This window comes from Aquarana catesbeiana, linkage group LG01 (genome assembly GCF_042186555.1).
Source record: "Aquarana catesbeiana isolate 2022-GZ linkage group LG01, ASM4218655v1, whole genome shotgun sequence".
NCBI lineage: Eukaryota > Metazoa > Chordata > Amphibia > Anura > Ranidae > Aquarana > Aquarana catesbeiana.
In genome coordinates, this window is record NC_133324.1 from 893,427,713 (window position 1) to 893,452,567 (window position 24,855).

Consider the following 24,855-nt stretch of genomic DNA (forward strand, 5'->3'; position numbering starts at 1 on the left):
CTATGGGCGGTCAGATGTAAACAGACCGCCTGACCGTTTACATCCGACTGCCATCCAATCTGATCTGCCAGACAGAGGGGGAACGGATCCCATTTTTTAGCACATAGGATTAAATCTGATGTCAGCAAACACATGTCCATTAACATCCACAGCTCCATAGAGGAGACTAGAGGGTCCAATTGGGTCAGCCTGAAAAACTGACAATCGGTCTGCCCATGTGAAAGGGCCTAAACCCCGTTAGGGCTCAGTAGGAGGTCGGGATGAAACAACGAATTGATTAATCGACATCTAATCGATTATGAAATTAATCGATTACTATTTTCAAAAATGTACAGCAAAAAGCATTGCAGAAACAGATCAAAAGCAAACTGCCTAGGTGTGTACAGAGCCTTATGCTGGCCACATGGATCAATTTCCAGACGAGAATATTCAGAAGAAAAATCTTTATACATTCGCTGAAAGTATGTTTGAAATTTTCACTTGTTTTTAACATAGTTTTTAAAATGAATGCAATTTCTGAACGAAAACCACATACACGGTCTGAAAATTCCTTTGACCAAGAAGTTTTCTATTTCCAAATTTTCCCGTCACTGTGGTTGAAAATGAACATCGACTTGACCTCAAAAAGGATTAGAAAAAAAACGAACATTCTTAAAATTACATTTTTTTTTTGAAGGAAGACATTGTTTTTGTTTTCAATAAAAAAAATTTGATCCGAGTCTGATATTTACCAGATTCACCCATTAATATATACAGTACATCTCTTCTGTTATTTTCAGAGTGAATTAGATATTTTTCTCCCTAACTATATAGTTGGTTATATTTACCACTGCATAGAGATATTTAAGAATAAATTGCCTTTTTTCAAACTTTATATATTAAACTAAATTATACACACTTTTTTTTTTTGAGGGCCAGTTCACACCAGACGCAGTTCCGTGTGCTTTTTTTCTGCTCTAAAAATGCATGCAGTGTTTTCCATGTGTTCCAATGGCTCTAGTTCACACCATGCAGTCAGTTTCTGGTGCAGAAACTGACTGTATTGGTGCAGAAAAAAACAGAACTGCACGGAACTGCATCTGGTGTGAACTGGCCCTAAATGCTAGTTCACACCAGACGCAGTTCCGCATGCTTTTTTTCTGCACAAAATGCATGCACAGTGTTTTCAATGTATTTTAATGCACCGGAAACTGACTGCATGGTGTGAACTAGAGCCATTGGAACACATGGAAAACACTGTGCATGCATTTTTAGAGCAGAAAAAAAGCACACGGAACTGCGTCTGGTGTGAACTGGCCTTTAAGGTTATTAACCGAAGCAATAATCGGCCAACTAATCGATTATAAAAATAATCGTTAGTTGCAGCCCTAGTAGGATCTGTCCGCTAAGTCCCGCTGAGCAGGCGGACGACAGTCCACCCACTTTCCTCTATGGTTGGTTGGATGGAAATGGACTGCCCATCATCCAATCTGATCCACCAGACAGATGGGGAACGGATCGCCCATCCGTGTGTTTTTAGCGGATAGGATCGAATGTCAGCAGGTGTAAGAAAGTAATGCAAGTATTAGATCACACACCTAGGGCCCCAGTCAAACTGCAGTAAAGCATGTTACGTGTGCTGCCATTTCACTACTGTGCATTGCAACCCACTAACAAAAGGCAGCAGATCCAACTTTTAGTTCTTTGTGACAAGTTCAAAGATAAGCAGATGTCACACCATCCATTATTCCTTTCAAAACATCTAGCAGTCTATAAAATCAGGTCTGCAGCTTTGAGCTAGATTCTGTACCTGCATGGTAACAAACATGTGAGATGGAGCTTTAGTAATTAGCCGTCTGCCTGCTATCAGTCTGCATTGTGGGTAAACACACCAGCTTTTACAAAAACAAAAACGAAGGATGAATTTTCCCTTTAATAGAGCAAAAAGCAATAGATAATTTATAGAAAACACCACATCATTCACTTGTTGGACAAAAACAGACCATAAACTGTTGTGGATTTCTGAACACGCTGCTCTCTGCACCATATTAAAATGTTCAGCGTGTCATCAGAAACAGAAGCACGTACATGCCTCTTAATGATTACACTGGTAGAGATTAAATGAGCCAAATTCAATTAAATCAACCCAAATATAATACAGTGCTGTATTGACTACGCAGTTCTGATTACGCTCGCGATATAGAAGGTTACCATTATTCTAAACACCTTACACGCTTGATTCACAAAGGAGCAAGCCTTCCATATTTTGTAGAAGTATAGCTCAGCCTCGACATTACAAATGTGAGACGCAGACAGAAGCAAGCAGCAGATTTAAAATATAAAATGTATCACGCAGTATTGAATGCTCCCTATATAATCTCCCCCTCCTCAATGCCTCCGAAGATAAAACTGAAGGCTCAGAGCGCTGTGTCTGATACCTTCCTCCTCTCAGAGTAATAACACTCAGAGTACTGATTACAAAGTGGGTAGCTTTCATTAGTCTGCTCACGCTTGGCTTCTAAAAGTTGCCTCCCGATTGGTTGCCATCACTGCTGTTTGCACAGCGTTATTAAATTAGCCCATTTATATGCAAAATAGTACATGTTGAGGAATATTTCACATGAGAAGCTGAACAAGACAAGCACATCAGAATTACCTGACGTAAATACAGATTACGCAAACCACACATGGACAGATTTTTGTAGGATTCAAAAAATGAGCTTCTAGAAGCCTGTCTGTGCCATGACCACTGGGACTATACTAGCAACCCTGGGCAGCGACCACTGGGACTATACTAGCAACCCTGGGCAGCGACCACTGGGACTATACTAGCAACCCTGGGCAGCGACCACTGGGACTATACTAGCAACCCTGGGCAGCGACCACTGGGACTATACTAGCAACCCTGGGCAGCGACCACTGGGACTATACTAGCAACCCTGGGCAGCGACCACTGGGACTATACTAGCAACCCTGGGCAGCGACCACTGGGACTATACTAGCAACCCTGGGCAGCGACCACTGGGACTATACTAGCAACCCTGGGCAGCGACCACTGGGACTATACTAGCAACCCTGGGCAGCGACCACTGGGACTATACTAGCAACCCTGGGCAGCGACCACTGGGACTATACTAGCAACCCTGGGCAGCGACCACTGGGACTATACTAGCAACCCTGGGCAGCGACCACTGGGACTATACTAGCAACCCTGGGCAGCGACCACTGGGACTATACTAGCAACCCTGAGCAGCGAGCACAGGGACATACTTAAAACTTTGTGCTGTGATCCCCAGTAAAGATGGGCTCAGACGTGTTTGAAATCCCGCGTGCTCGATCCGATCCTGCCAGGAAGCTGACACTGCACACCGCTAATCACAGGCAGCGAGACATTTCCCAATCAATGCAGCTGCCAGATGGGAAAAGTCTCACTGTGTGTTGGCTTTCTGATGGGATCGGGCAAGTAGGGTTTCAGACATGCCCAAGTCCATCTCTAATCACCAGGCCATACTATCAGCCTTATGCAATGACCGCTTGGGCCATAATACCAACCTTGAGCAAAGATCACTGGACCATACCATGAATCTTACGCTGTGATCATACTACCAACCTTCTGGCTGGGACCAAGGGGGCCACCCTACTAGCCTTGCACCCCGACCGTAGGGGGCCACCCTACTAGCCTTGCACCCCGACCGTAGGGGGCCACCCTACCCTGTTTCCCCGAAAATAAGACCTAGCGTGATTGTCGGTGATGGCTGCAATATAATCCCTACCTCCCAAATAAGCCCTAGTTAAAGTCCTTGTAGGTCTTATTTTCAGGGTAGGGCTTATTTTCGGGGAAACAGGGTAGGGCTTATTTGGGGGGGTAGGGCTTATATTGCACCCATCACTGACAATCACGCTAGGTCTTATTTTCGGGGAAACAGGGTACTAGCCTTTTTTCTATACCACCAACTTTGTGCCATGGTCACCTTGGCCATCCTACCAACCTTGCACTGTTACCACCAGTGCCAAAATACTAACCTTAAACAGAGATCACGGACCATACTATCAACCTTCTGGCTGTGATTGTCAGGGCCATACTACTAGCCTTGCACCGTGACCGTCGGGGCCATACTACGGACCTTTTGCTATACATCCAATTTTGTGCCATGATCGCCAGGGCCATCTTACCAACCTTACATTGTTACCACCAGTGCCACACTACCAACCTTGAGCAGAGATTACCATGCCTAAACTACCAACTTTGCCCTGCGATTGCCAGGGCCTTAATACAAACCTTGCACCAGGATCGCTGGGGCCATGCTACTAACCTTGTGCTGCACACACTGGAGTAATACTTGACTCAAAATAGATTATCCTGCTGACTCACCAACATTCTCAGTTCGAGTCGCTACATATTATACAGGATTTATAAGGCGCAAACAGTTTGCGCAGCGCTTTGCAAAATGAGGGCAGACAGTAGAGTTACAATACAATACAGGAGGAATCAGAGGGCCCTGCTCCTTATTATAACCAGCCTTCACATCTCGTTGCATGTCTACACAAAACAGCTGAGCAGTAAGTCATAAAAACAAATGAAATTAACAAAAGCAAAAAGCGTTCTCATCCTTAAAGGAGCAAGGCACCGTTAGCTAGAACCAACATTTCCTGCACAGTGAAGTGTGGCGATTAACCCTGCAGAAGTCTGAACCAGCCCTAGGTAAACTGTACGCACAGTACATTCTGAATGCATACTGTAAAACTAGCCTTTACACTTGAAGACCAGGACTATTCTGACTGTTTACATTTAACCACTTCAGCTCCGCAAGATTTTACCCCCTTTATGACCAAAGCATTTTTTTTTGCTATTCAGCACTGTGCTACTTTAAATGGCCAATTGCACAGTCATGCAATGCTGTACCTAAATGACATTTATATTTTTTTTTTCACACAAATAGAGCTTTCTTTTGGTGGTATTTGATCAGTTTTTTGTTTTTTTCCCCATTTCAATAAAAATAAAGAATTCTACTGTAATAAAACATATCCAATAAAATTTCTTCATAAATTTAGGCCAAAATGTATTTTTCTACATGTCTTAACATGGTTTGTGTGAAAGTTATATTGTCTACAATTATATAAATTTGAAAATGAATCACACCTGATGTACTGACGGCCAAACTCGTTTGAGGCCCTAAAATTGCAGGAGAGCACAAATACCCAGCCAACGACCCCTTTCTGGAAAGTAGGCAGTCTTCTGAGGTATTTAGTAAGAGGCATGGTGAATTTTTTGAAGTGGTATTTTTTTGGAAAATAGTTTTTTTTTTCCACATTTTTCTACAGATTAAATCACCAGAGCAGTACAGAGTCATCAGATGTCTGGTGTGGCAGTGATCAGGGACACTGATAGTATGTTTAAAAAAAAAAAAAAAAAAAAAAAAAAAAAGTGTAAAAAGGTCTTATTCAATTTAAAAAAAATTTTTTTATTGTTTTTACATACGCCCGTGTGCGTTTAAACCGTTATTGCTTATACAGCGATGATCACTTTATGAATGGGGAAACCTGTTTATGACCGTTAAACAATTTGCTTTTGATTGTGATCTGTTTAGCCAAGCTAATCACAGATCACAACAATGAGCAAGGCATTCATGACAAATTATTTACAATAGTACCATGTGATTGCCATGACCAATCATAGCAATCACATGATATCCCGGTTACTGGTCATCGGTAAGTAGTGATCCGCCGTGTTTTTCTTGCAGCATTCTATGAAGTCAGCCTGGCATGCAGGGACCAAAGCTGTATCTCCCTACAATGTGTGCATAAATAGAAACACACAGCCCCATAGTCTGGGATGGGCAAGACAACAAGGCTCCACCCCTCCTCCACATTAACAGGCTGTCTGGAGACTGCACTGCCCATTGTTAACCCTTTCCTGTGAGGACCAGAACTTCAGGAGACAGCACTAAATAAGCCACAATCAGCAGCATTGAAAGTTGTAAACTGCAAGTCCTGGGGTGAGACTGTTTAACCAATTTTATCCTCCATTCCTGTCTTGGTGGCAAATTTTGGATTCGAGCCCTATACACACAATCCGATCAGACAAATGAACGTCCTTTTTTTGCATGCTAATCTCACGTTGAATCTGATGAATTTACTAAAGTCACGAAAAATCCCTGTACGACAGAATAAAAATTTGGAAGTGACGTGTGTTGTAATGCATTTTTGAACGATAGCTGTAGCGATTAACCGAAAATCATACGATCTGGCATCGTACACAAAAAAATTTCCGTGCATGTCCGATGATGAACTGTCCTGATCAGCTCTCGAAAGCTCTGTACTAACGATCCGATTATCGTACGATCGTTTTGAATGCAGCGTTTTTCGTACAATTTTCAGATCGTGTGTACGGGCTTTACTCTCACTTTCATTGATGATCAGCAAAAAGAAGGCGAGTGAATCTCCCACAGGCAACTATATAAACACCTGACAATTCTAACTCCACTTTTTTTTTTTTTAGTTAAAAGTACAAAAGTTTCTCCTAGTTATACTTTATGCTGTGGCAACAAACACAGCAACTTGCCAGCGTAATGTACTCCCTTTGGCTTCTTTGAGATCAATTTTACCAAGGAATCCATTGTTCCTCCCATCTGCAGCCTCACTGTTGACATTTTTTAAATCTGTTCCTTTCAGTCTGCATAGTCCATATCCACCTGTTGATGTCTATCAAATCTTTTAACTGCTTTAGCACAAGTAACAAACCATGCAATAACGCAAGGATATTACGATTAAGCTCCAGTAGCAATGGCTGTATCCCAGTGTACCAAGTATGGTCACCAGGATATGGACAAGAACAACTTCTTATACTACACTTACACACCCTACAATGCCAATACGCAACAAAATTAGATGAAAATAAAGTTGTATTTTGAAATAAAATAAACTCAACCCCTTATGAAAACAGTAATACCAACAGTCTTCTCAAAAAGACATCAGCCCTAAATACTGGGCGTTATGTCTTCTGCCCCCCCCCCGCCCCATTATGGTAAAAAGTTAGAACACTTGCCTTAAAGCTCTGGACTCCGAATTGAGATACTTAAAAGGGGTTGTAAACCCTTGTGTGTTTTTTCACCTAAATGCATCCTATGGATTAAAGGTGATAAAAACTTCTGTCACTAAGGAGCCCCCCCCCAGTTTTACTCACCTGAGCCTGTTGGTTCCCCCGTCGGAGACGCGCTCTACCTCTCTGGCCAGGGTTCTCGGCTCTTGATTGAATAGATTGATAGCAGCGCAGCCATTGGCTCCCGCTGCTTTCAATCAGATCCAATGAGTCAGGCATTCTGTGTATGGATACAAATGCTGGAGTCATGAGTGCGCCCGCACGGTAACCCCCTCTGGGCGAGCGCTTCTCCTAAGGGGTTTCCAGATGCCAGGAGGAGCCGTGAGCGCTGCCGGGGGACCCCAGAAGAAGAGGTTCGAGGCCACGCTGTGCAAAAATGAACTGCACAGTGGAGGCAAGTATATTTAAACAAAAAATAAATAAAAACAAAAAACACACACACACACACACACACACACACACACAAGGGTTTAGCAACCCTTAAAAAAAAAAAAAAGTGTGTCTCAAGAGTTTTCTTCCTCAATCCAAAAAAAATTGGTATGTTAACAACCCTAATGTCTGACATGAGAAAATATAAAAAGGAACTATGCAGGTTCTCTACAATCAGCAAAAATATTGGTAGATTGCCGGTATGTTATCAACTTCCTCTTTTAAAGTAAAATAAAAATTTGGGCGTGTGTGTGTAATTATATATATATATATATTATATATATATATATATATATATATATATATATATATATATATATATATATATATACACACACACACACACACACACACACACACACCACTGTATATAGATAATTATAATTACAATTTTTTTTCTTAGTTCCCTGCAAAGTTCCACAAACATCAGTTGATCCAGCCAGTGAAGTCCACTAAATTCCACCTCCTGGGATGGTATGGCAACAATGCTGCACTGCTCCTCAAGTCAAGGCAGAGCAGCACTGTACACTTAATTTTTTTTTTAATCTACCAATATTTAAAATGTAACTACACAGCAACCCCCCCCCCCCCCCGACCTGCAAGAAAGTACAAAGCACCCCTAATATCCCCCTACCTGCAAGAAAAGGACAAGTCCCATCTGCTGCCACCACCGCACACAGACTTGTAGTTTCAATGGACTGCAAGGGCACTGATGAGCGCACTTAGTCCATAAAGTCTTCCTGCAGCTCTGAAACTGACAGCATGTACAGAGCTGTAGGAAGACTGCAGAAACCTGACATTGCATGCAAAATCCACTGATTGTAGGCTGCAGGCTCCCCAGAGGAAAAAAAAAAAAAATAAAAAAAAACACCCATACGAACCCCCCCCCACTTTAAAAACACGTGAAGGAGGAAGCGCCCACCTGGGTGGTAAGTGGTTAGAGATATTAACAACTTTTTTTTTTTTTTTAAACCACTCAGTTGACAGTTGAGTTAATCACGGAGCACACAGCTTCTTTAGCTTTAATCCTTGCCTACATTCTAGTTTAAAAGTAGTTGTAAACTCTTACACATATCCAGTGAAGTGGCCGGCCTCAGGTGATACAGAGACTAAGCAAATCCTCCTACATAAGTTGTGCCTGTTTTTCTGCCACCATCTCTTCTCTGCATCAATTCAAAGTACAGAATTTATACAGCTTGTCTGAGCTTTAAGAAAGCAGGCCGCGGCGCTGATGTCAAACTCCGTCTAGCCCAGCGAGGAGCCTGGATCGTCTCAGAGCTGCTTGGAGGGAAGGGACACCCCCCCCTCTACACAGGAACAGAGCTGAGGCTGTCAATCACATACACACGATCCGAAATTCGTAAGGGATCGCGTGTATCGTGTGAATTTTTGTACGATGCCCGATCTTACCATTATTATGGTCCTTTCGACAGACAATTCTGACTTTTTGGACAAAAAAAAAAAAAAAAAAAAACCCCATGATGTGCAGGCTACATAAATTTGTCATACGTGAACTCAATGTCCAACGAGTACGGTTTTCATCCGAAAAAAAAATTTTTTTTTAAATCATAAGAGCAAGACTACACATGTTTGGAAACTAAAGAATACATACAAAACTATTCAACACATTACATGACTTCTGAAGTTGTATTGCCATACAAGAATTTTCGTATGGTCAGTAATCTCTGCACTTTTGACATGCAACAAAAAACAGACAAGCGGTCGCCCGAAAAACTGATCGTGTGTACGAGGCTTAAGTGTCAAGAAAACTTGCCAGAAGTGACTCGCGCAGATAGAGGAACGAGGCAGAAATCACATTTAATGTTTTGGATTCAGGCTATAGAGCAGGAGTCAAATGGCAGACCCTGGTCCAGATGCGGACTGAGCTACCGTCCCTTCTGGACTACTGCAGGTCGAGCCCCCCCCCAGGCAGTCACAGCAGAGCAAAGAGCGGTAGGCAAGAAAATCTTGAGTAAGGATGGGAGGCGCAGCAGCACAAGATGGAGGGTGGGCACAGAAGCTGCCAGAGTTAAACTTTTTCAGTTAACCAGCAGGTGATTGGTTGCTAGGACACAGGGTGGTCCTAGCAACCAATTACCAACTTGATATGAAAAAAGTTAACCCTGTGCCTCACATCTTCAATCCAGAGCAGGCCAGCCTAAAAGAAAAATATAGCTGTGCAGGATTGGGGGGGGGGATGGGGATGTTTAGTGGGGGGCAGTGCTGTGTGTGGGAAGGTGATGTGAAGGGGCAGAGGACACTTCTGTGGTGGGGGAGGTGAGAACACTGCTGTGAATAAAAGGGGTGTGTGATGGAGGGGGGGGGGGGAATGTTGCAATAACGAGATTGTAATATATGAGAAGGCTGTGATGTGAAGGATCTGAGTCATTACACAAAAATGTGATTAGGACCTCTGCTGGAAGAAAATATTACAGACTGGACCTCCATGAATCTTTATTCAACACAAAACAGTGATATGCTTTGGTCATATTTAATGTCTGAGGTTTACAACCACTTTAGAATATAAAAAAAAGGGTTTAATACTTTAAAGATTTTTACAGCTATTGCAACAGAGCAAAATGGAAGGTGGCAAAAACGGCAGGAGGAGAAAGGTGAGGCACTGGGGCCCCTTTTGGATACACTTTAAAGCAGACCCTAAATACTGCCATTTAGTATCAGCAGCCTCACCCAATTTATAAAAATAAAAGCTCTATGATACAAGTGCAAAACACATCTGTACACATATACACACACAATCAATCTAACCCCTGGTATCTAGGCTAGAGTGAGGAACCTGGAAACAATGATGTGACGGCTCCACAACGCAGAATCATCATCTCTCAAAACTTGAAGCAATCCCAGGGGAGAATGTCACCACTGCAGTAGGAAAGTCAGGAATAAGGCAAGTATATACAGTATCTTACAAAAGTGAGTACACCCCTCACATTTTTATATATATCTTTTCATGTGACAACACTGAAGAAATGACACTTTGCTACAATGTAAAGTAGTGAGTGTACAGCTTGTATAACAGTGTAAATTTGCTGTCCCCTCAAAATAACTCAACACACAGCCATTAATGTCTAGACCACTGGCAACAAGAGTGAGTACACCCCCGTCCAAATTGGGCCCAATTAGCCATTTTCCCTCCACAGTGTCAAGTGACTCAGTGTTAAATTTGGTGTTATCGCTCTCACTCTCTCATACTGGTCACTGGAAGTTCAACATGGCACCTCATGGCAAAGAACTCTGAGGACCTGAAAAAAAAAAGAAAAGAAAAGAAAAGAATTGTTGATCTACATAAAGATGGCCTAGGCTATAAGATCGCCAAGACCCTGAAACTGAGCTGCAGCACGGTGGCCAAGACCATACAGCGGTTTACCAGGACAGGTTCCACTCAGAACAGGCCTCGCCATGATCAACCAAAGGAGTTGAGTGCACGTGCTCAGCGTCATATCCAGAGGTTGTCTTTGGGAAATAGACATATGAGTGAGACGTCACACTGCGTGACGTCAAAAGTGCACTGGTGTGAAGCAAGGCTTAACCCCTTGACGCCGACGTAAGACAAATATGCGGCCTTTGGCTTAGAGGGGTTGTACCGGAGTGATGCCAGCCACTGCACACATCACCCTTATACCTCTTTTAAGAGCGGACAGTCGGCTTTCTTGTAATCACAACCGACTATTACAAGCAGGAGGGGACACCCCCCTCTCCCACGGCTTACCCAGGCTCTCCCATTCCATCCACCGGCTGGCCGGAGACACCATCACCGGAATCGGCTTAGATCGGGTCTCAGATCTAGTAACCCGGAAGTGATGTTATGACATCACTTCCAGTTTACTGAAGACTTAAAGGCACCAGATAAAAAAAAAAAAAAAAAAAAAAAAGGGACAGCATTTAAAAAAAAACAGCCAAACTTGGCATTAATGCTATTAAGTGCCAAGGAGGGATTTGGGGGTCTATTACACCCCAGATCCTTCCATTAAGAGGATCTGTCACTGCTTATTGTCGTCACAAGGGATGTTTACATTCTATATGACAGCAATAAAAATGATCAAAATGAAATAAAAATGTAAAAAAGGGACAGTGTAAAAATAAAAAGGAAAAAAAAAATTGAAAGTGCCCCATCCCTCCATGCTTGTGCACAGAAGTGAACGCATATGCAAGTCACGCTCGCAAATGTAAACAGTGTTCAAACCACACATATGAGGTATCGCCAGGATCGCTGGAGCAAAAAATAATAATTCTCTAAATAGGTAACCTGTAGAAATTTTTAAAGCGTCACATATAGAGATTTTTTTTTAAGTACCGCAGTTTTGTTACAATTCCACGAGTGTGTGCAGTTTTAAAGCATGACATGTTAGGTATCTATTTACTCGGCTTAGCATCTTTCACCTTACACAAAAAAAACTGGGCTAAACTTTACTGTTTTGTTTTAATCCATGAAAACGCATTTCTTCAAAAAAAAAAAAATGCATTTAAAAGAGCGCTGCGCAAATACAGTGTGATGTAAAATATTGCAACGGTCTCTATATATATATATATATATATATATATATATATATATATATATATATATATATATATATATACACACACACACACACACACTTTTTTTCTTAATGGAGGGGGGGGTCTAAGTAATGTTATAGCCCAAAAAAAAAACAAAAAAAAAAAAAACAGATTTTAACTTGTAAGCAACAACTGGCAGAAAAAGGCTTAGGCATGAAGGGGTTAAACTACTGAAACACACTAAAGAAAATGCTTATTCTCAAAAAAAAAAAAAAAAAAAACCACCACACACCCTACACATATCCACTTGCCTGTGCCATGTATTTTTCATTGAACCATTTCTAATTGTATTTTTCTGCCTCCCACCTCTGAACTTCCAAACATCTCCTGCCACCCCCCCCCCTCCATTTGTGTACATCAAGCTAGCTGCAACACACACACTACACATCCCATAGTCCCTTGTTCTTGTCAGGGAAAAAAAAAAAAAAAAAAAGAAAAAAAAAAAAAAAAAAAAGGAGTGGCTAAATTCCTACAGTGGGGCTATCACAGTGATCATCAACCCTGTCCTCAGGGCCCACTAACAGGCCAGGTTTGCAAGATAACTGAAATACATCACAGGTGATATCATTTGCTGCTCAGCGATTGCAGTATTCTAGTCTCCCCAAGGTAATACATAAAACCTGGCCTGTTAGTGGGCCCTGAGGACAGGGTTGATGACCACTGCATATAGAGAACGAAGTGAGCCACCCTCTAACAGGAAGAGCAGAGGGGAAAAAAAAAAAAAAAGGGAATTTGTCTATCTGGAGGAGGCTGAGAGAGCAATAGAAAGTAGTGCGAGTTCAGGATACATACTTGCATAGCTGGTTTTGTAAACCAGAGTTTAGAGTCACACAATGACACATCATTCCAGTCTATGCACCACCACACATTGCGACACTCTGCGGTAAGCTGAACATGGCAACCTACTGTTATCCCAACGCACTGTTGGTGTTTTCTATGTTTCCCTGCAATGATCTATGCAGACCAACAACGCTCACCAGAAAAGGTGTGACCAAGCCCTGAATCCCACTGGAAAAAAATGTGCATCCCAGTGAACACATATTCCTGGAGAACCCATGAAGAGCGCAAACAAGGCGTCATTCTTCTAGGTGTGCTGTGGTGGAAACTCATTCTCCTCAACTCACATAGCAATGGCATTAAATTTAAAAAAGGAGAACTCGAGGTTTTCACACAATTTACATAGTTTGTTTGAGCCAAGTTGGCCTAAATGAACGCTGTCCCTCACTCACCTGTGATGTATTTCAGTTATCTTGCAAACCTGGCCTGTTAGGCTGGATTCACATCTATGCATTTTTAGTGCTTTTTGCACTACAGAACATGTTCCATAGGAAACCATGTTAAATGGACTGTAGTGCAAATCTGCAAAATGCACTAAAAATGCATAGGTGTGGGTCCTGAGGACAGGTGTTGAGAACCACTGGCCTAAACGAACGCTGTCCCTCACTCACCTGTGAGACAGATGGATGTGCGGTATAAACTGTAAATAGCAGAGGCCACATACAGCATACTGCGCTGTGCTCCGGGTGCAAGCCCAGACTTCCTGTCTCATACCCGGAACACAGGAATTTCTACACTCAGCCATTTAGAGGCACCAATGTAACTGAGCAATGAATACAAAGGTTCCTCCGATTGGCTGAGTCAGAGGTTGTGACATCAGCCCACCTCTCTGACTTAACCAGAGGAAGCCTTGTATTCATTGATAGAATATGTCGCTCCCTCTGATTGGTTGAGCACCGCTGCTGTAGACTCTACTGTATTCTGGGTGTAGACAGGAAGTCTGGGCTTGTACCCAGAACACAGTGCAGTATGTAACCGCAGCTATATACAGTTTATTTTGCACATCCAGTGGCTTCACAGGTTAGTGAGGGCCAGCTGTAAATTGTGTGAAAACCTGGAGTTCTTCTTTCAATCTGAATTCCAGGAATGTATTTTATTGTACAGTTACATTGGTCCAGCTTTGACTAACGTAAGGCCGGCCATACATGGTGTGAATTTCTTACTGCAAACACAGCCAGTGTCGACAGGGAAATTAGCACTCCTGGCAGGGGCAGCCACTGCCACCGGGAGAAGACTAATTATCACTATAGCCGCTAAGGATAATCGCAAGGGAAACCAGCAGGGTGGTTGTACCCAATTTACTCGATCAACTTGGTCCATTCAGCCTGCCCATTAATGGCTTGAATCTCAGCCGATTCCTGCTGAACCGGGCAGGATGTGATCCATGTATGACCGGCCTAAGTATACATTATCCATACCTGTGGAAGGGGAATAATCACTGTAGTAGCCGCCATTACTAGTGATGCTCGCTGTGTTCTGGGTCAAGTGGCTGCCCTAGGCTGGGGGGGGGGGGGTCACTTGCTTGGCATGGGCACCATTAAAAGGGGTTGTAAAGTTTAAACATTTACCTTAAAGCGGAGTTCCGCCCAAAAGTGGAATTTCCACTTATTCGTCCCCCCCCAGTGCCACATTTAGCACCTGACATCGACTTCAGGATAGGCAAGTGTCCCAACGTTAAAAAGGCAGCTGCTACAGTATGTACAGCTGCTGGCTTTTAATTTTTAAAGGGGTGGGCGGAACTACGTCTTAATGCATTAAAGCAAAAAATGTTTAGGTGTCAGCATCACCCCCTCAGCCCCCCTTTACTTACCTGACACCCCTTTCGATCCAGCACCGTGCACATCCGCAGATCATTTCTCCCCTCACTTAAAGGTCTTGCTGGCTTTTCTGGGCTTGGAAAGCCATTGGCTACCTGTGCTGTCAACCAAAGCCAGCGACGACTCCATTGCACAGAGTAGGTAAGTATAGACATGTTTGTTATAATAAAGAAAAAAAAAAAACAAAAAAAAAAAAAAAACATACCTTTACAATCCCTTTAACAGAATGCCTTGCATTCTCTCAATGTATGCGAGGCATTCTCTGATTGGACGGAGTGGAGATTGTCACGTTACTTCCCTGCCTTCTTCACCTTATCCAACCCGAGAAAGCTTTACATACCTAGAGGGGGGAGTGAATAACACAAACACCTAGCATGCAACCTCCCTTGCTCATTATGGAGCAAGGCGGCAGCTCAGCAACAGACCCAGAAGACAACACGGACTGCTATAGTGATCACACAGGTATGGCATGTATACTTAGACTGGCGTCCAGGCTGGGACACTAACCATGAATTTTGCTGTGATGCAATTTGGTTCATGCATTTCATTGGTGCAATTTTGATGGGGTAGGCAGCCGGCTCAAATAAATGGCTACCCTATTTTAACAGGTTTAAAAAAAAAAAAACAAAAGAAAAAAAAAAAAAAAAAAAACACACACCATCTCATGTCAGTGTGTGTGCCTTGCAATTCTCTCCATAATTTAAGCCACATGCCACTTTTGAGAATCATTACTGCAGCTTAATGTGAGCCATTCAAGTGGGTCAGCATTTTGAGGGTTAAAGCAGGCTACGGGGAAGCTACATATTGCCGTCTCCACCTGTCAAATGCCCTCTAAAAAGCAATCCATCACATATCACTTTTCAGAGGGGTGGCAGCATAGCAACATATGAACCCAAGGGTAACCAAACACATTACAACCGACTTTAGGTTTACCAGTACTATGTAATAAAAGGACCTTAACAAATCTCTCCAATCGGTTTGCATTCATTTAAACAGACCCTTGAACCACATAGTTGCTGGTAGATCTCAGGCGGGGTGGATCCCGCTCCAATCAGCAGGGGATCTGGGAGCTGAGCAGGATGATGTCACATCTGTGCCCAACCAGTTGATCTCAATGGGTGGCCAGGTATAAACAGAAGACCCTGCTCTTTGTTTACATCAGGCTACCTCCGATGCGGTCTGCCAAAACAGAAGAGTCCTTCCCATATTTTTTCTTTTAGCAGATCTGACCAGACCCAGAGGTGGGCGGGTGTTAGCGAACACAAGTCCATGTATAGCCATAAATTAGAGCAGAGGTAGGGTGCTACCTACCCAATATGATCAGAAGATTGTTTAGAGCTACCTGGGTGCGGAGAGGCAGTCACAATCATGCGAAAAGATCGTCCGCAACTCCTTGCTTGCCCTTTAAAATCTTCAAAATGTATCGATTCTCCTTAAAAGGACAGACAGCAAATGTAAACGCTTTTCAGCCTTGCCCTTCACCCTTGCTGGCCTAGTAAGCAAGGCTGAAACACGTTTACATTTGCTGTCTGTCCTTTTAAGGAGAATCAATACATTTTGAAGATTTTAAAGCAAGGAGTCGCGAACCATCTTCTCTATATATAGCCACCTGTCCATGGGGCTGCAGGGACCTAATCAGATTCGCCTGAAAAAACAGATGTGTGCACCTGACTGGATCAGCCATGTCAAAGGGGCCTAAAGGATCGTACAATTAGATTGTAATGTGTGTGGTGAGCTTAGGAGATCAGCTGAATTGTCTATATGACAACTGATGAGCCAAGGCCGCCGCAAGCTTTGCAAAGCACTAACTTCCAGCAATGAGGAACTATGTTACACAATCACATCGCTTGGGAAATTTCAGATGCATGGCCAGCAAATAAGTATCGTGAATATAATTTTGGGGGGGGCAATAAATCCCAAAAAATACAAGAGCCAGACCAGTACATGGCACCCACAGACGACTCAGAAGAGTGTGTGGCACCATATTGGACCATGTACCAGACACAGACTAGTACAAGGGGCCCACATACACCAGTCTACAGAACCTAGACTAAGGTATGGGGACCCATACCGGATCAGGTCCTGTATGCCAGTCTGCTGAGCCTAGACTGTTGTACGAGGCCATACAGAACCTATAATGCCCCGTTTCCACTGAGCGGATCGGTACGCTATTTTGGGTGTTTCCATTATGAAAGTGGCCCATACAACCGAACCGTTCCATTCAGGGTCCTGCTTCAGATGTGGGGCCATAGAAAATGGAACGGTTCGGTTAGGGCGGAGCTACGATACATTCCACTGATTGACTGACAGAAAACCCTCTGCTGTGCTATGCTGAGGCATTTTTTCTAAACCCTGTATGGCCCCTTGTGGTCCCACTTGCAGTGGAAACGCTCACCAAAATAGACCGGACCATTTTAGGCCATTCAAACTGTACCGACCCAAACCGATCCGCTCAGTGGAAACAAGGCATAACAGTCTCCAGAACATAGACTAAGGTACGGGGCCCATACAGAGCCAAGACTAGTGTACAGGGCTCATACCAGCCTAGGTCCTGTATACCAGTCTATTGAGCCTTAATTGGGGTATGGGGTCCATACAGAGCCAAGACTACTGCACAGGGCTCATACCAGTCTAGGTCCTGTACACAGAACCTAGACTAGTATTCAGGGCAGATACCAGCTTAGGCCTTGTACAGCCATCTATGGAACCTAGACGAGGGTACGGGGCCCATACCATTCTATGGAACCTGTATGGGGCACATAACAGTGTCGGTCTTGTATACGGAACCTAGACTAGCATACAGTGCCCACACAAGTCTAGGTCCTGTATAACAGTCTACTGAGCCTAGACTGGGTAATGGGGACCATACCGTTTAGGTCATCTATGGAACCTAGACAAGGGTACAGTGCCCATATGGAACCTAGACTGGTGTATGAGGCTTGTATACCAGTCTACTGGGCATAGACTATCATATGAGGCCCATACAGAACCCATACCAGTGTAAATTGTGTATACCAGTCTGCAGAACTGAGGTACTTGGCCCATGCCAGTCTAGGTCATGTATACCAGTCTACTGAACCTAGACTGTCATATGGGGCCCATACCAGTCTACTGAGCCTAAGCAGGCAAACAGGGCCCATACCAGGCTACTGAGCCTAGACAGACATACGGGGACCATACCAGTTTAGAGAATCTAGACTGAGGTAAGGGGGCCCATACTAGTTTAGGTCCTGTACAATCATCTATGGAAACTAGACTGGTGTACAGAGCCCATACCAGTCTACTGAGCCTAGACTGTCATGAGGCCCAAACAAGTCTAGAACATGTATACCAGTCTGAAGAACATCGACTAAGGAACACGGTCCATACAGAGCCTAGACTAGTGTACGGGGCCCATACCAGTCTACTGAGCCTAGACTGGGGAAGTGTATGGGGCCCATATCAGTCTAGGTCCTGTATACCAGTCTACTGAGCCTAGACTGGGGTATGGGACCCATACAGAACCAAGACTAATGTACGGGGCCCATACCAGTTCAGGCCCAGTACATGGAACATAGACTAGCATTTGGGGCCACCAGCTTGGGTCCTGTATACCATTCTATGAAACCTAGACGAGGGTATGGGGCCCATACCAGCTTAGGTGCTGTATACGATTCTATGGAACCTAGATGATGGTACGGGGCCCATAACCAGCTTAGGTCCTGTATGCCATTCTATGGAACCTAGACAAGGGTACGTGGCCCCTACCAGCCTAGGTCCTGTATGCCATTCTATGGAAGCTAGACGAGGGTACGGGGCCCATACCAGCTTAGGTCCTGTATGCCAGTCTATTGAACCTAGACGAGGGTATGGGGCCCATACCAGCTTAGGTGCTGTATACGAATCTATGGAACCTAGATGATGGTACGGGGCCCATAACCAGCTTAGGTCCTGTATGCCATTCTATGGAACCTAGACAAGGGTACGTGGCCCCTACCAGCCTAGGTCCTGTATGCCAGTCTATTGAACCTAGACGAGGGTACGGGGCCCATACCAGTTTAGGTCCTGTATGCCAGTCTATTGAACCTAGACGAGGGTACGGGGCCCATACCAATTTAGGTCCTGTATGCCAGTCTATTGAACCTAGACGAGGGTACGGGGCCCATACCAATTTAGGTCCTGTATGCCAGTCTATTGAACCTAGACGAGGGTACGGGACCAAAACCAGTTTAGGTCCTGTATGCCAGTCTATTGAACCTAGACGAGGGTACGGGGCCCATACCAGTTTAGGTCCTGTATGCCAGTCTATTGAACCTAGACGAGGGTACGGGGCCCATACCAGTTTAGGTCCTGTATGCCAGTCTATTGAACCTAGACGAGGGTATGGGGCCTATACCAGTTTAGGTCCTGAATGCCATTCTATGGAACCTAGACGAGGGTACTTGGCCCATACCAGCCTAGGTCCTGTATGCCATTCTATGGAACCTAGACGAGGGTACGGGGCCCATACCAGCCTAGGTCCTGTATGCCATTCTATGGAACCTAGAATTTATAGCGGTATTTGGAACCTAGACTAGCATACGGGCCCCATACACCGATGGACAGAACCCAGACCAGTGTATGGGGCCCATTCAGAACATTGTACATAATAAATAATATCAATGCCTCTATACACACATATAATAAAAACCAATAATAATAACCCCACACAGAGATGAATAATAGGGCCCTGCCCCCTCCTCCCCCCATAATGTCAGGATCTCAGCCCGACGAGGGGACCGTACATTGGGAATAGCCGGACACTGCTGATCCCGCCAAGTTTCAGGCCCAGCCACCCCCCTCCTCCTCCTCCAGTAGAAGATGGAGCCGCCGGCGGGCCCCGGGTTTCCCTCCCACCTCCCCCCGGACACACGGACAGGACAAGTGGCGGGAAAAGAAGAGAGCGGTGACCTGAATGTCTCATCCTTATGTGCGCGCGGAGGTGAGAGGCTGCTGCTGCCGCTGGCTGGCAATCAATGGAGAGAAGACAGGCACACGGGCAGGCGGAGCTCCTCCCCCTCCGTCCGGCCGTGCACGCCCCATGGAGGCTCCGGGCACGCCCACCCGCCCTCGGCTGCCCGCGGGAAAAATCCAGACCGCTGATTGGCTGGCGGGTGGGTGAGAGACGGCCGCGCGGCTAGAGTGATTTTCAAAACGTAACGTTTGGAGAAGAGTGACGTCGCTGAGGGGGGAGTGGGGAGCCGTTGGGTGGCGCCAGTGAGCTGGGAGGGCAAGGCGGGCAGCCGGTGTGTGCCCCGTGCCCGCTACTTTGACGTGTTTAATAAACAAGCCGTGCGCGTCCCTGTGTGCCTCTACCGCTTCATGTATAAAGTTACACGTTTCCAGCCCGTATTCTACTAATAAAATTCACCTTCCAATATTTCTTTCATTGTTTCAGTTGTGGAAGCAGAGGTCTCCTCTATAAGGTCTCCTCTATAAGGTCTCCTCTAAAGGTCTCCTCTATAAGGTCTCCTCTAAAGGTCTCCTCTATAAGGTCTCCTCTAAAGGTCTCCTCTATAGGTCTCTATAAGGTCTCCTCTAAAGGTCTCTATAAGGTCTTCTCTGTAAGGCCGCGTTCATATATAAGCATTCCCAGGACCACGGGCATCAACGCAGCTAAACGCACATTGCGCTCCTCTTATTTCTCAATGGTTGCCCAAATGCGAGAAGCAGTCCTGCATTTTGTTGCTTGAAAAATGCATCAAAACGTGCAACGCAAAAAAAAAAGCAGTACTTAACACCTTCAATACCGGGCACTTAAACCCTCCTCCTGCCCAGACCAATTTTCAGCTTTCAGCGCTGTCACAATTTGAGTGACAATTGCGCGGTCATGCTACACTATACTCAAATGACATTTTTATCCTTTTTTTTCACACAAATAGAGCTTTATTTTGGTGGTATTTGATCACCTCTGGGGTTTTTAGTTTTTGCTAAACAAACAAAAAAAGACCAAAATAAAAAAAAAAAAAAACCATGTTTCCCAGTTTGTTATAAAATTTTGCAAACAGGTCATTTTTCTCCTTCATTGATATTCGCTGATTAGGCTGCACTGATGGGCACCGATGAGGCTGCGCTGATGGGCATTGATGAGGCTGCACTGATGGGCACAGATAAGGCAACACTGATGGGCACTGATAAGACAGCACTGATGGGTGGCACTGATGGGCACTGATAGGTGGCACTGATGGACACTGGTAGGTGGCACTGATGGGCACTGATAGGTGGCACTGATGGACACTGGTAGGCTGCACTGATGGGTACTGGTAGGTGGCACTGATGGACACTGGTAGGTGGTATTGATAGGCAGCACTGGTGATGGGGAACTGATTGGTGACATTTATAGGTGGCACTGATGGGTGGTACTGTGGGCACTGGTAGGTGGCACAGGTGGGCACAGAACCCTCTGCAGAGGCTCTCCACGATCGGAACTGATGTCCCTCTCACAGCCGCCAGTGATCGGCGCTTTTTTTTCTACCAGCGTGAGGAGAAATAATAGCCGGTTACCGGCTCTGTTTACATCACATGATCAGCTGTCATTGGCTGACAGCTGATCACGTGGTAAGGGGTCGGGATCGACCTCTTACTCCAATCTGTGATCAGCCGAGTCTCATAGACTCGCTGACCACAGAGCATGCCGCACGCGCCCCACAGGGGGCACGCAGGCCGCTCGAGCACGGGTGGAGCGGTACAAGTACATGAGCTACTTTGTTGTGTTTGTCGCACGTAGGAAAGCAATCATGGCAGTCACATGATCGTAAACCCCGCCTCACCTCCCAGAATCCTAAAACCCCTTAACCTTTAGAATGCTGGACACTTTTACCCCCTTCCTGCCCAGGCCCATTTCCAGCTTTCAGCGCTGTCACACTTTGAATGACAATTGCGCAGTCATGCAACACTGTACCCAAATTCATTTTTTTATCATTTTCATCACACAAATATAGCTTTCTTTTGGTGGTATTTAATCACCGCTGGGTTTTTTTTAATTTTTTGCTTTAAAAAAAAAGAAAAAAATAACCAAAAAATTTTTCTTAGTTTCTGTCAGAACTTTTTGTAAATAAGTAATTTTTCTCCTTCACTGAGGAACACTGATGAGGCTGCACTGGTGAAACTGCACTAACATGCAGCACTGATAGGCGGCACTGATGGGCACCGATAGGCGGCACTGATAGGTGGAACTGATGGGCACTGATAGGCGGTACTTATGGGCAGTGATTGGTGGCACTGATGGGCAGGCACTAAAAGGCATAACTGATGGGCACAGATAGGGGTGCCGCCGCCCCCTTCCGACCCCCCCTATACGCAATGGATAGATTCATGCATAGCATGGCTGCTTTGGCCGCCCCCTTTTCATGCGTCCGGCCCCTTTCAGGGCATCGGGCACATGAATTACAGCAGCCAAGGTTTTTTTTTAAGCACCTGATTAGAGCCGGATGCTCTAATAGGCTTCAAAATAGGGTGGGCTCGGGACACAGAGAGTGCGACCCTGTGAGGAGATGCCGCTGATCGACTCTCCACAACTCACAATCTGTCTGTGTGAGGAGAGGGGAGCCGATAAACGGCACTTCCTTGTTTACATTTGATTGGACACAGCCGATCACATAAGTAAAGAGCCGTGGCCACTCTTTGCTGAGATCGTGGTTGTGCTATGTCCCAGGAACACGGTGCACCCACAATCGTCTTCCCCGCTGACAGGACAGACCTCTGCCTTGTTTACATAGGCAGAGCTCCGTTCTAAATATCTAGGGTAGGGTTAGTTCCCCTTTACCAAGAAACTGCTCTGACCAAAGTTGAATAATGCCCTTGCTATAAGTGTAGGCCATTTACATACCTCCCAAAGCCTGACTAAAACTCTCCCAGGACGTTGCCAAGTGAGGTCTAGTCATTACTGCTCACCTCCACCATCACAGGAGTGAGCTCTCATATGCTGAGCTCAGAGCTATTGCATCAGGGGAGAGAAAGCACATATGAGCGGGTGTGAATCAGAGAAAAAGCTTGCTCCTGTGATGGTAGGGGTGAGCAGTAATGACTAGGCCTCACTTAGCAACACCCTGCGAGTATTCCAATCAGGCTTTGGGGGGTATGTAGATGGCCTATACCTCCGAAGTATTCCAGTGATATATAGTGAGCACCATATATCACTGCAAATCCTGTAGCTGCTGACTTTGAATAATTGGACACTTACCTGTCCATGGATCCTCACTAAATTTTTCACTAGCCTTCGGGTTCCCGGCACCGGCATCTTAAGTGTGGGCACCCGGCTGTGACAGCTTGCGGATTTACAGCCAGCTGCCCACTGCACATGCGGTGCGCTGTGCTTTGTGAAAAGTCCTGCAGTCTACTGAGACCTGTGATGTATCCCTGAAGACTGCGGTGGGGGAGAGGAGAACTTGCACGATGGCGATCTGAGCGGACGTGGGAGCGGGTACCTGTCAAAACTAGGTACCCATCCCCCCCCCAAAAAAAATGACATGTCAACTTTAAGGCTGGGGCCTTATCGTCAGAGAAGACTGCTAGTCACATAGTTGCCAGCCAGAGGCTGCTGGGGTAGAGGAGGCAGATCCAAGTCCAGACCCCAGGAAAAAGAGAGCACTATAAAAATCTTTAATCTCTCCACTAACTAGTGACAAGATTTCGTTACTCAGTCGGGGCCTCAATTTTGCACCCTCTGCTCAGCCCAATCCCTTTCTCCTATTCAAGGATTTGAATAAGTTCATACGTTGCCTTACTCTAAAAAGCTTCTATAATATTCAGTCCACCAAACATAATAACAACCATTTTAAGGCTAATTCCATCCCTGCTGATTTCCCATGTGGTGATACCGTGACCCATAATGACTCTGTCTGCTTGGCTCTTCTGGAAGAACTATCTTCTTACAATACAGAATCCAGTAATCAGTACCCAACCCATCCCAACCTTGAGAGCTTTGAGACTGACCAAATTTTGTATACTCAGCATCTTATGACCTCTCCACCTATTCAAACCACGAAATTTAGACCTACATCTGTGTTTTACCCCACTCACTCTAAGGGCTCCTGCATTGATTTTATCGTATCGTATATGCAGAGATACAGGATATGTGTAATTCAGCCAAAAGTAAAAAATAAGATAACTCACAACCTCACGAAAAGAAAGCTCTTGATGCCCTAACCAATCATTTTGATTTGTCCATTAAATCTGAGGATAGAGGAGGGGGCATAGTTGTACAAAAGAGAGCTGATTATGTCACAGAGGCTACTAGACTCCTGTCAGATACTAACACATATATCAGATTAAAGACTAACCCGCAACCTCGATTTACCCTGGAGGCTACCTCTCTTGTTAAGGATGCACTTAGTGACCATATCATCACTTAGTAGAAAGCCTCTTTTTTGGTTAAGGCTGTTCATTACACCGCATATTTTTACCACCTGCCTAAGGTGCACAAAAATTTGGTTAACCCCCTGGACGACCGATCATTGCAGCCATGGGAAGCATAACTAATGGTTTCTCACAATATGTTGATCAGTTTCTCCAGTCACTTGCCCAATCCCTCCAGTCATATATTAGAGATGGCACCCACTTGTTGGAACTTCTCTCCCCTTATTCTTGAGAACCCACTTATCTTTGGGTCTCCCTTGATGTTCAATTATTGTATACCTCCATACCGCACGATGTGGGACTATGTGCTATACAATCCTTTTTGTGCAAGCACCCAATGCTTAATCCCAGACGAGCCTCCTTCATCATAGAGGCTACTTCTTTTTGCCTTACCCACATTTATTTCAAATTCGACAATGAGTTTTTCTTACAGGTTAATGGGACAGCTATGGGGGCAAACTTTGCACCTTCATATGCCAACCTTACTATAGAGCAGTGGGACTCCTTGCACCTTTGACACAATAATCCTTTTTCTTCCCAAATCATTTTCTATGGAAGGTATATAGATGACGTGATCATCATCTGGGATGGTAATGCATCCATAGTTCCTGATTTTGTTGCACATTGCAACAATAACAATATGGGTTTGTATTTCATGAAGAAAAGTTGGCTTTCCTTGATTTGGAATTGTTCTTTGTTGGCAAAGAAATCCATGCTAAGAATTTTACCAAGCCGACGGCAAGAAAT

At 44.7% G+C, this 24,855-nt stretch overlaps 1 protein-coding gene across 2 annotated transcripts in view; it reads right to left on the reverse strand.

The window, feature by feature from the left end:
* NSD2 (nuclear receptor binding SET domain protein 2) overlaps nt 1-19,816 on the reverse strand; it is a 117,864-nt gene extending 98,048 nt beyond the window's left edge. For both annotated transcript variants that reach the window (XM_073610923.1, XM_073610922.1), the window contains exon 1: nt 19,663-19,816. The gene's annotated coding sequence lies outside the window, so the exon portion shown is untranslated. The remainder of the gene's footprint in view (nt 1-19,662) is intronic.
* Between the last annotated feature and the right edge of the window lie 5,039 nt (nt 19,817-24,855).